This window comes from Homarus americanus, unplaced genomic scaffold (assembly GCF_018991925.1).
Source record: "Homarus americanus isolate GMGI-L3 unplaced genomic scaffold, GMGI_Hamer_2.0 scaffold59578, whole genome shotgun sequence".
Taxonomy (NCBI): Eukaryota; Metazoa; Arthropoda; class Malacostraca; order Decapoda; family Nephropidae; genus Homarus; species Homarus americanus.
In genome coordinates, this window is record NW_024712913.1 from 3,626,839 (window position 1) to 3,640,587 (window position 13,749).

Below are 13,749 nucleotides of genomic sequence, written 5' to 3' on the forward strand. Positions count from 1 at the left end.
CAACAACAACAACAACATCTTGGTAGTCCCTTGACCTTACTTACTCTTCTACGAGGCCTTTACTCCTCTGCTGTGTGGCCTCGGTGCTTTCCGCCTTCTGTGTGGCTCTGAGCTGAGGGGCCGCTTTCTGTGTGCCCCTGAGCTGAGGAGCCGCCTTCTGTGTGGCCCTGAGCTGAGATCTACAGTGTGGTGTAAGCTATAAGTGACTGGATATTGAATGTACAGTGGGAGCTTTTGGAGAGGGAACTAGAAATGACGAAGGAAACAGATAGAGTTTATGCCCTTTGTATCTACATCCACGGAATCCTCTCGTCTCTCAATTGTTGATGTGACAAAGACACCTTCCGTTTCCTCACTCCTTGGTCAAGACATCTACTGTATTGTATTCTCAAGAAAGCCAATACAGTATAACATAGATCACTGGACATTAAAAGTAAACGTAATGATGTACAATTTTCCCATTAAAACAGAAGAAAAAAATCGCCACTTGTAAATGAGCTCTGAGTTCTGAACGTTGAAATTACTTGGTAAAAACAGGACAAGATATTTGCAGGTTCCTCGAGTTTCTTTGTTGGGGAATATTTAATTTTATTTTATTTGATTTTTTTTTATTTTATCATGACTCGGGTTATTACTTGTGGGTACAGACCTCAGGCCAGATTCTCAGGTCTTCATATTGTAACTTTTATCTCTCCAACCTGAAGTAAGGATGAGAGAACACTTTTATTAACTATTAAGTCATTGCATTTCAGCACCACTCGGCGAACTATTTAGAACTATTCTTTAAGACAGCTCTTTCGATGTATCCTGCCAGCTGTGATGAGTTAGTAGTATTAAGTCATTGTTGTACACCGCTTCCACATTCCGTTTCAAAGGGTGTCGAGTGAAGCGCATATGTTGTCATTGCTTGGTAGTGAAACACCCACGTGTATAGTGTTTGTGGTCTTTGTTTGATGTTTAAATGGATGGTAAACCCTAGTCAACATAGATACCATGTGATCAATGAGAATAAATACTCGGTATAGTTCAGACAAACACTTAACTCACCCTGACCCCCACCCCCTTATCCCCACCTCCCTCAAAAATCATAAAAAAAATATTACAGGAGAAAAAAATTTAAAGATACACAAATAAAAGTAAATAAAGCAGAAACGAGTTAAACAATCAAAACAATGGCAACAGAATGTCAACAAAAGTGATATTTTTTCCACAACCCATCCAGGTACAGACTCTCGCTGTTTAGGTAGGGAGGGAGGGAGGTACGTAGGTAGGTAGGTAGGTAGGTAGGGAGGGAGGGAGGGAGAGAGTTAGGTAGGTAAGGAGAGGGAACAATGAGGATTAAGGGAGATTACTTATAGAGGAAGGGAGAGAATAAAGAGGGAGAAGATTAAACGTTTGGTGATGGTAAAAATAACAGTTTGAGGATGAAGGAACGAGTCTCCCTTCACCATGACAGCTCTCATTACCACCGGCGCCCCACACTTCCTCCCACAAGACTCTACTCCTTCCCTCTTCTTATTCATGCTGTTCCTGCGCCTCACCCACGCCCTCTTGAATGTAGGACAAAAGCTCCTTAGAACAAAAGCTCCTTAGAACAAAAGCTCCTTAGAACAAAAGCTCCTTAGAACAAAAGCTCCTTAGGACAAAAGCTCCCTAGGACAAAAGCTCCCTAGGACAAGAGCTCCTTCAGGAAAAAAGCTCCTTAGGAGAAAACCCCATAGGAAAAAAGCCCTGCAAGATAAAAGTCCCCCAAGGACAAAATGCCCCCTAAGATAAATGATAATAAGACTTTTTTTTAAACATTATTTTTATTCTGTATTATTTACTCTTTATGAACACATCTCAGACATGTAAAAATATTACATTTATTTTATCACAAGACTGGAATACCTAACCTAACCGTTTACTTTGCACTTTAACTGAGGGGGTTTTGTCCGGGGGGGCTTTTGTCCAGACCCCCGCCCTCTGAGCCACCAAAGCACTTAACCTGAAGCAGATAATGTAGTCATCATATTCTTCTCTTAAGAGGAGGTGTGGTCTCTCCGTGGACCATTCTACCTTGTAAATGTGTTGGTATAATTTACACTGAACTTACAGGCTAAAAGTATATTCCATTCACTACTAATACAGATAACAGTATCAAGTGTTGTGTTGTGATTTATAAGTCTCGTAATTCAGCTTCATGAACCGGAGGAAATTAGTCAGAAAAGATGATTGTTCTCAAACGCTTCGTTATATCATGTTTTTTTTCACGATTGTTCTCAATAGCTTCGTTATACCATGTTTTTCACGATTGTTCTCAAAAGCTTCGTTATATCATGTTTTTTTCACGATTGTTCTCAAAAGCTTCGTTATATCATATTTTTTTCACGATTGTTCTCAAAATGCTTCGTTATATCATGTTTTTTTCACGATTGTTCTCAAAAGCTTCGTTATATCATGTTATTATTCACAATTGTTCTCAAAAGCTTCAATACATCATGTTTATTCATACTTTTAGACTTTATTTTATTGATCTTAAAGTGAATTGTTTTAGAAAGACTGAAAGACTGGCACGAGAGAATTTCATCCTGTTTACCACTCCCGAAATAGAACAGTTTATTACACAACTCGTCAGTCATTGTACACTCTGCCTTTGATGGTGACACGCCCTGACGCTGACGCTGCCGAAGGTGGTAGGGAGATAGAGCTTCGAGCGTCCTCCTTAGTGTCGGCCTATTGTTGGGGTAAAGTCAACCCATTGGATCCTGTTGTTTAGTTACACTCCCTTAGTTACACACCCTTAGTTACACACCCTTAGTTACACTCCCTTAGTTACACACCCTTAGTTACACACTGTTAGTTACACTCTTAGTTACAATCTTAATTACACTCTTAGTTACACACCCTTAGTTACACACCCTTAGTTACAATCCCTTAGTTACACACCCTTAGTTACACACTGTTAGTTACACTCTTAGTTACAATCTTAATTACACTCTTAGTTACACACCCTTAGTTACACACCCTTAATTACACTCCCTTAGTTACACACCCTTAGTTACACACTGTTAGTTACACTCTTAGTTACAATCTTAATTACACTCTTAGTTACATACCCTTAGTTACACACCCTTAGTTACACACCCTTAGTTACACCCTCTTAATTACAACTCCCTTAATCACATTCCCCGCACCAATGATTATTTAATTAACTTTATCCCTATACCTGTTATCTTTATTAATTATCTTACCTGTGGGTCAGCAAAGACTACCTGGTTATGGGGTCATTAACATTATTTCATTATTAAACAAGCAAATCTGAGAAAGTTTTACCAGGTGTGTGTGTTTTATCTCTTTTAACAGTTACTATGAGCGGCAGTAGTGATGAAAACAGTGTAAAACAAAGCCTTATCGTATTTTCTTCTCTCTTCATTCTTTATTCTTTCATTTTATTTAATTAGTCACTTAACTCCATAAAACATCTCATCTCCTTCCTTCTCTCCTACATTCATTTCTATTCATTTTATTCAATCACTTAACTCTCCATATAAAAACAAAGAACTTTTTTCATCTATAATTAGAAAAGTTGGTGAAAGTTCTCCAGGAAATGTCGAGGCAAAGAGGGATATTATTAACAGGAGCTGAAGGGAACTGCTGGCTAAAAGGTCATTTGTCTACGACTTCTTTTTAACACGAAGTCATCCAAGTTCTTCTTTGTCCTGTCTAATGAAACTTGAATAGCCAGCCAGTTAAATGTCTTCCTTGATGGAGGTCTCTAGCCAATAAAACAAGTTATTTTTTTATTATCTCCTGTGCAATATTTGGTATCGTAATAGTCCTCGTTAGAAGTTCGTTGTTGTCATTTACGAAAGCTTCTTAAGTCATAATTACACCTGGAGAAAGTTTGATTGATGAGGTTGCCTTTGAATCGGAAGCCTATTTACCTGCCTACACATTAATTGTTTTTTAAGTTTGTTTCTGGTGTATCCTGACGTTAGGTTAGGTTAATATAACAAATTCTCTGTTGAAATATTTTTGTATTTTGTTTTGATATTTTTGTGTAATGATTTGTCGTTTCGTGTAAGTTTATTTTACTCAGTTGCTGCTTAACGTAACAAAATCCAGCTGTTATAATGTTAATAATATACACATGGTCGCCACATCTCACCTAGTCGAGTAATGTTGTGATAATTACCAGTAACCAAGAAGTTATAAAGACTTCCCTTGTGTGTGACTGCACAGGTAACACACAGTGACACCCTGACCATAAAAAATTCCCCAAGTCTGAACACTATTGAATTCATATCTTATAATAATCAAAATATTCCTTACCACATGACGTGTTTCACTTTGACAGTAAAACATATTTATTTATTTATTCACCAACCAGACAATAAACTACCCTATTTATATATACACACCAACACAATGTAAAGGTTATTAATTTGATTTAACGCCGAGGTGAATAGTGTTATATTTAGCAAGTGTATTTTAATAGTGCATCACAACATCGTCTATTGATAAAATTAAATCAATTTTAACAGAAATACAATTTTTTTTTACCCATTAGTTAACAATTTAGATTTTCCGTGTTAAAGTAATTATATACACTAACTGATTATCTATGTTTTTGTTTATTTATTTTTAAAACCAGGACAGAAATTTACAATACCTCAACCACCTCCACTGTTGATGAAATTATATTAATGGGAACGACATACATTGTAAGGTGTCTTTTTTTTATGATCTTTAAGTTACAGTTATAAACGGTACTTCACATTAACGCAAACTTCTCTCTATATTATTAAAAGTCTAAGTATCTTTGTGTGAATTAATGAAAATAACTGCAAATGTAGACGTACCCACAACCCTTCACGTACCCACAACCCTCCACGTACCCACAACCCTCCACGTACCCACAACCCTCCACGTACCCACAACCCCTTCACGTTACCCACAACCCTTCACGTACCCACAACCCTTCACGTACCCACAACCTTTCACGTACCCACAACCCTTCACGTACCCACAACCCTTCACGTACCCACAACCCTCCACGTACCCACAACCTTTCACGTACCTACAACCCTTCATCGTACCCACAACCCTCCACGTACCCACAACCCTTCACGTACCCCACAACCTTTCACGTACCCACAACCCTTCACGTACCCACAACCCACGTACCACAACCCTCCACGTACCCACAACCTCCACGTACCCATCAACCCTCCACGTACCCACAACCCTCCTCCACGTACCCACAACCCTCCACGTACCCACAACCTCCACGTACCCACAACCCTCCACGTACCCACAACCCTTCACGTACCCACAACCCTTCACGTACCCACAACCCTCCACGTACCCACAACCCTCCACGTACCCACAACCTCCACGTACCCACAACCTCCACGTACCCACAACCCCACGTACCCACACAACCCTCCACGTACCCACAACCTTCACGTACCCACAACCCTTCACGTACCCACAACCCTCACGTACCCACCCTCCACGTACCCACAACCCTCCACGTACCCACAACCTCCACGTACCCACAACCCTTCACAGTACCCACAACCCTTCACGTACCCAAAACCCTCCACGTACCCACAACCCTTCACGTACCCACAACCCTCCACGTACCCACAACCCTTCACGTACCCACAACCTCCACGTACCCACAACCCTCCACGTACCCACAACCTTCACGTACCCACAACCCTTCACGTACCCACAACCCTCACGTACCCACAACCCTCCACGTACCCACAACCCTCCACGTACCCACAACCTCCACGTACCCAAAACCCTCCACGTACCCACAACCTCCACGTACCCACAACCCTTCCACGTACCCACAACCCTCCACGTACCCACAACCCTCCACGTACCCACAACCCTCCACAGTACCCACAACCCTCCACGTACCCACAACCCTCTACGTACCCACAACCCTCCACGTACCCACAACCCTCCACGTACCCACAACCCTCCACGTACCCACAACCCTCCACGTACCCACAACCTTTCACGTACCCACAACCCTCCACGTACCCACAACCCTCCACGTACCCACAACCCTCCACGTACCCACAACCCTCCACGTACCCACAACCCTCCACGTACCCACAACCCTCCACGTACCCACAACCCTCCACGTACCCACAGCCTTCCACCCCACGTACCCACAACCCTCCACGTACCCACAACCCTCCACGTACCCACAACCCTCCACGTACCCACAACCTCCCGTACCCACAACCTCCTCCACGTACCCACAACCCTCCACGTACCCACAACCTCCACGTACCCAAACCCTCCAACCACACCTCCACGCCCACAACCCTCCACGTACCCACAAACCTCCACGTACCCACAACCCTTCACGTACCCACAACCCTCCACGTACCCACAACCCTCCACGTACCCAAAACCCTCCACGTACCCACAACCCTCCACGTACCAACAACCCTCCACGTACCCAAAACCCTCCACGTACCCACAACCCTTCACCAACCCTTCACGTACCCACAACCCTTCACGTACCCACAACCCTCCACGTACCCAACCTCCTACCAACAACCTCCACGCCCACCCTTCACCACAACCCTCCACGTACCCACAACCCTCCACGTACCCACAACCCTCCACGTACCCACAACCTCCACGTACCCACAACCCTTCACGTACCCACAACCCTCCACGTACCCACAACCCACGTACCCACAACCCCAACCCCTTCACGTACCCACAACCCCTTCACGTACCCACAACCCTCCACGTACCCACAACCTCCACGTACCAACAACCCTCCACAGTACCAACAACCCTCCACGTACCCACAACCCTTCACGTACCCACAACCCCACGTACCCACAACCACCACAACCTCCACGTACCCACAAACCCTCCACGTACCCACAACCCTTCACGTATCCACAACCCTTCACGTACCCACAACCCTTCACGTATCCACAACCCTCCACGTACCCACAACCCTCCACGTACCCACAACCTTCACGTACCCACACCTTCACGTACCAACCTCCACGTACCCACAACCCTTCACGTACCCATAACCCTCCATGCCCACAACCTCCACGTACCCACAACCTCCACGTACCCACACACAACCCTCCACGTACCCACAACCCTCCACGTACCCATAACCCTCCACGTACCCACAACCCTCCACGTACCCACATCCTCCACGTACCCACAACCCTCCACGTACCCACAACCTCCACGTACCACAACCCTTCACGTACCCACAACCCTTCACGTACCCACAACCTCCACGTACCCACAACCCTTCACGTACCCACAACCCTTCACGTACCCACAACCCTTCACGTACCCACAACCCTCCACGTACCCACAACCCTTCACGTACCCACAACCTCCACGTACCCACAACCCTCCACGTACCCACAAACCCTCCACGTACCCACAACCCTCCACGTACCCACAACCCTCCACGTACCCGCAACCCTCCACGTACCCGCAACCTCCACGTACCCACAACCCCTCGAGTTACCACACTTTGGCTGCGACCTCCACCTAGCCAGACAATCAGTCGCCGTCATACATTAGTCTCGATGAATGATGAGTCTCCAGCCTGACTAACATTCATCTTAGTACGCGGCGCCCGAGGTAACACTGCCGGTCATGTATGGATAAACAATGTCCTATCTACACCAAGGACTCCGTTCTCTCGAACATCAATGATCCGCTCTGTTAATAGTAAATAGTAAATTCTTCCACTCAGCGTCAGGGGGGTTGTCATGTTCCTTCTTCTACTAAATGTACTATTACCATGATTTAACCTCTAATCGTTAAAGACAGTCATTATGATGTTACTTAACTGAATATTGTTAATTTATAATTGTAGAAAATTCAGTTTGCCCCTTGCCATTAAATATACGTCCTAAAGAAAAGTACAGCTTGACGACCATAAGACGGCTGTCAATATTGTCCTGCCATATAGCAATGACTTTAACTAAACTGATGGAAATGCACAGTCCCCTTCACTAGTGCGTTTAAGGCTCGTCAGGTTTTGTGCAGTGTGGCAGCGTTGTGTTTGTTTACATTCGACATAAGGAAACTCACAATAGTAAACGTACTATGGAATGAAATAAAACAATATTAAAACAAATATCTCAATGATAATGATTTGTGGAACGTTTATATGACGAGCCCCTGTAAACGCAGTAGTGAAGGGGAATATACCTGGTCGGGCTGTGTTGAGCCCCAGTGGTATTTGTTGTCGATTGCCTCTGAGAGCTTTACATGTTAGGTGATGGAATTTTTGGTGAGCGCTTCTGAGGAAAAAATATTTTGCGAAAAATAGTAAAGGTTTTATCCAGTTTACAAAAAAAGAATAAAATGTACGTTAAAAATGAAAACTAAGTCGACTTTTTAGAGACCATTGTTATGGTAGAGAGATTGTAAAGGTTTTCAGTAGAATTCTTTTAGTTTTCCACCATAGAACCTAATTTTCAGCAACAGTATATAAGGTAACACTGTGAACTTTCTTGCTCTATTAGGCTGTGTCAACACCAGAGTCATTGGCCGTTTGGTCTCTTCAGCCATCGAGTCCGTGGCTCAACAGACCACACTAATTGGTTAATGGCCCCTTAACTGGCGCCGTGTTTACATTTACACATGCACTTTCCCTTATCAACAGACCTAACCTAACCTAACCTAACCTAACCTAACCTAACCTAACCTGTTCGTCTGTGGGTATGTAGAGTTATGTAGAAATTATTACATTTTAAATATTTTAGTAATATATCCACGATTTAGATATACGCTCATCTTTACAGACAGACAGAGAGACAGAGACAGACAGACAGACAGTGTAGTAGTGACTGGGGAGAGATTGAGTGTATTAATATATCAAAGTCAACACAGTGAGGGAAACTTGTTGACACGTGACGTCATAGTACAGTAGCCGAGCACCAAAAACTTTGATCTTTTTTATCATAAATTTAATTAAAGTTAAATTCCGGTGGAGTGTGTTTCTGATATACTGAATAAACTCTACTAGTAATGAGAACTTCTCCAGGCAGCGGGGAATACACCGGCCAGTATTTTCACACCAAAAATAATATATATATTTTTTTCTTTTAATAACATTCGGCAGCTGAGATTAATGGCAACTTTGGGTCTTGAGACAGGATATCTTTTTTTCCCTTCTGTCCTGAGAGAGAACTGACAGAGTGACTCGTGATCTTAATACCGTCACCGGCTATAATAGTTTCCTACTGAGGGAAAGTTTCTGTCTCCTGAAACACACACACACACACACACACACACGGCACAAACTCTATGCACGTTCTTGTCTTTCTCACATTTACGATTTGATCAATATTTTGTTATTATATATATATATATATATATATATTTGCATTACCCATTTAATAGACATCAAACATAATGACTATCTTAATTAAATGGTATAAGGTATAAGCCATGAATTATCAGTTAGTAGCCATTAAGTCTTATAGTGAATTTCAAAATAAAACTTGAAATATCAAAGTCTTGTGAAGAAATTTGAGCCATAGAAACTTTTCCGCCTTTCTCAATGCTGTAGTGATTTTTTTTTCCTTTGATGGATAATAAGAAATATATAAAGTTCTCGCTGTGAGTTTGTGATAGGAGGTAATGGAGGGGGTGGGGCGGGTGGGGCGGGGCGGGGCAGGGCGGGCCTGGTATGGCGGGGTGGGTCTCGAGGGTATGTTCTTCTGTTGTCTCGACCAAACCCTGAATCTCTCTCCCAGTCCTGCCTGGCAAGACGAACTTACTGTCCGTTACAACACAGCTATAGTACTTCCTATGTGAATCCATAATGTGCCTTTCCTTTTTGGATGGTATTGTCTAGCGATAGTAGTTTACATGTCCGGGGGTGACTGGATGGAGGTGGGGAGCGGGTATAGTAAGGAGTCGAGGATGAGAGGTTGTCTCTGTATGTCTGTGTTTTTCTTTTACACGTCCACAGTTTATAAAGATGGGGAGCTCTGAAAGTTGATAGGATGTGGATGGCCGAGGGAAAGTCCTGTTCTATCCATCCTCTGTCCCTCCACGAGTGTTGGATCGCACCAATAACTCAGACGAAGCCGAGCGGGTATCGTATCTTGTCGTTTATAATATTATAGACGAAGGTAAATTATATCTACTGAATATTATGAAAACAAGAAATAAGTGTTGGCAAGAGGTGGAATATCAGTCAGGAATTGGGTCAGCAGAGTGTGTGGGGGAGGGGGGTGGACTACTGCTGCCTTCATTGTCGTAAAACTCGCTTCAATCTCTTTATTGGCCGTAAACTCCTCTTTTTAGCCTTTACCGCTGAGTTTCACGTTCATATACCCTGGCTTGAGTCGTTCTCCTCTCTTATGATAACCTGCTGTTGTACCACTGACTTGCCTTCCTCTTGGTGTGATGGAAAAAATTACGTTTCATTTAGTCATGATTTTAGCCCCTCACATATGAAACTAAATGGACTTTATGTTTCCCCGTACCTTAGTTTTCCCCTAAGTCTTTCAATGTCAGGTCTTATATGGAGGAAAATCTTTTTGGTAATGTGGATTGTTAGTATATTCGGGTTTATTGGTTAGGTTAGGTTATCCTTCCCTGGTTACCTCATCGCCAGCTCCTGCCGTCTAAAATGTTTAAAGTCGTTCTGACACACAAACAATAACCAGCGATTAGATAATTACTCTGGTTCTTGGGCTCTCAGTTGTTCTTGATGTCTAGGTACCGTTAGTGGTGTGTGCTCGTGTGTGTATGTGTGTGTGTCTCTGCGTGCGTGTGTGTGTGTCCAAGTTGAAATAAAATACATCCGCACAATTTGAGAACGTGAACCGCGCTGAGGTCGTGTTGGGGGTAAGAGTGGCAAGGAATCCTTTGATCTTCCCATGCAAGTCTTCAGGAGCCGCCTGTAAAAATGTCTCTAATATTTTGTGATGAGTTGAATCCTTCGTTTTTATTTGTCATATATCATAAAATTACGTCACTTTTAGAACTTGTTTCGGAATCTTTTGTCGTTTTCTCTTTATATAGTAATTAATATCGATCGTAATATATAGATACCGGTATATACAGTTCTTATAAGAGATATAAGAGAAAACCCAGCGGCTCAATCCTTAATATTTTTCATTTCCAATAAATTTACGTTCGATTTTCTTTATATCTGATCGTGGTGACTTATTTTGGTGGTGATATTGGAAATGGATTTGCAGAATTTAGTTAAAGGTGATCATCCCTCAGAGCTGGTAGTGGTATGGTAGTGGTGGTTATGGTGATGGCGGTGGTAGTGATGGTGGTAATGGTGGTAATCTGCTACCTACTTGTGTACCTCTTATTAGAATGATCCATGCGAGTTCAGTAAATATGAACAGTTGACGATGAATGTTCACGGTGACTATGTTCAATGGTTCACGATTAACTTATACACCAACTAACCCGTTCTGACACACACACACACACACACAGGAGAGCATTATGAAGAAGTAAGATATATGTTACAGAGAAGTCATGTTGAGAGATCCAGGAGGGGAAGGAGGACCTAAATCTGACCTGACTATTTCTATTCACTGTAACACCCACCACGAGCCCTGAATTTCTTACTTGGATACACAATAATTTAGATGTAACCCAAGATATATATTTAGGTAGTTTGTGAAGTCCCTGTAAATATTTGTCATCTGGTAACAATATTTAAGAAAAACGTATATTTCTTTTCTTCCTACGGCACAGAAATGAACAGTAGCCAATATTGTGATTATTTTTATTTGATATATTGAGAATTTAAAGTTACTCTTAACAGCTGTTTTCCCTCGTATGTAACTCCATGTTGTCAAACGGCCCAGAGAAGTCAGGTCATCGCTCGTAATAATAGTTGACATTTGGTTTGAATTGAATTGAATTTGAATTGTAACAGTTTATTTAGCCAGGAAAATACAGATACAGAGTGGATAATAATAACAATATTAACATGGTTGAGTAAAGTTATCTTAAACACAACACTGATAATTATAATTATAATTATAATTACTTTGACAAGGTATCAAATTTTTGCTGTTGAATCTAAATCCGTCACTCTATTTGCCTGCCCGGAGCACAGGTGAGAGATACTTACTGTTCTAGCTTACAAATTAGCTACAGAACACACCGGACTGTACCTGGTATATATAACATGCGCTTTTGGTATAACTGACATAAGGTTAGGTTAGGTTAGGTTAAGTTAGGTTAGGTTAGGTTAGGTTAGGTTAGGTTTTAACTGCGGTGTAAATACTAAAAATAATTTAACTTAATTTAACTTCATATAATAGTGTAAATCAATAGCATTGGTACTAATTTGACTTAAGTAACATTCGATTAAGAAAGAGAAGGTCCATTAAAATGATATAGTTATTTTTATCAAATATATTTAAGTTTTCATGTTATCGTGTGTTTAATAAAGAACATATGATATTGGGGTTGGATCCATAAACCGTAAACAATGATGGACTCTATATTGTTTACAGGTAATACAAAATCGATTATAAAAAATATAGAGAATTAAAATAAAATTAAAAAAGGGTAAATGAGAGCTTAAGCCTTTTTCACGGCCCAAATTACTTCACGGAAACGAGTTCACTTGGAATGGTAATCCGTTTTAATCTACACACACACACACACGCACACACACGCACACTGCACCCAGTTTCTATGATGATATTTCTATATGTATAATAAAGTTAAAGTCATACATTTATCTAATAAATTTATGCCTTTACGGAACACTAGTCTAGATAAATTTATACTCGTCTGGGTGATGGATGAGTTCTAGCACCGCGCTCCTAAGGGGGATGGAGGCTTGGCTCTCTCTCCCTCTCTCTCGCCCTTCAGAATTGCAACTGACTGGGAATGGCGATGAAATTAAGACCAAATGAAACGTTACTGATAAGAACCTCTCATGGGAAGTATATTAACGAAGGAGGAGGAGATGATGGTGGGAGAGATGGTAAGGAGGATTACTAAGTGAATTAAGATTGTGACGAAGAAGAGTTAGATTAGGTTTTAGTCAGTGTTTGCTATCGGTAGGTCGTTGGCTTCTTGTACAGACGAGGACCAGACTTCACACACACTGTGATTAATATTATAATTCTACAAATATTCTCCGAGTAGATCTTTCAGCTCACGTAATTTCCAAGTATTATTTTATCAATGTTATTATTTAACTTTTCTGCCTCAACCAAGTGTTTCAGTTTTAACCATTACCAGGGACAAGATGTTCTAATTGATATAAATGTTGGTGCTTAGTTACTGCTGGTAGGGAGACCGGGGGACAAGCGGTGAAATGGACCGTTCCTTGTCCCCGGAATAGAACACTGGACTATTTACTTGAAACACACACACACACACACACACACACACACACACACACACACACACACACACACACACACACACACACACACACACACCTTTAAAATTCACACGCAAGAGGGGTATTATCAGCTGACGTTTTATGGATCTTTTATGTTCAAAAATAAAATTCATAGATCATTCAAGATTCATGAGTGTGAGTCATCCATTACCTAACCTAACCTAACCTAACCTAACCTAACCTAACCTAACCTAACCTAACCTAACCTAACCTAACCTAACCTAACCTAACCTAACCTAACCTAACCTAACCTAACCTAACCTAACCTACACGATATATTACCAAGAATACCATTGAAGGAATAACATAAACAAACAGATGTACATATA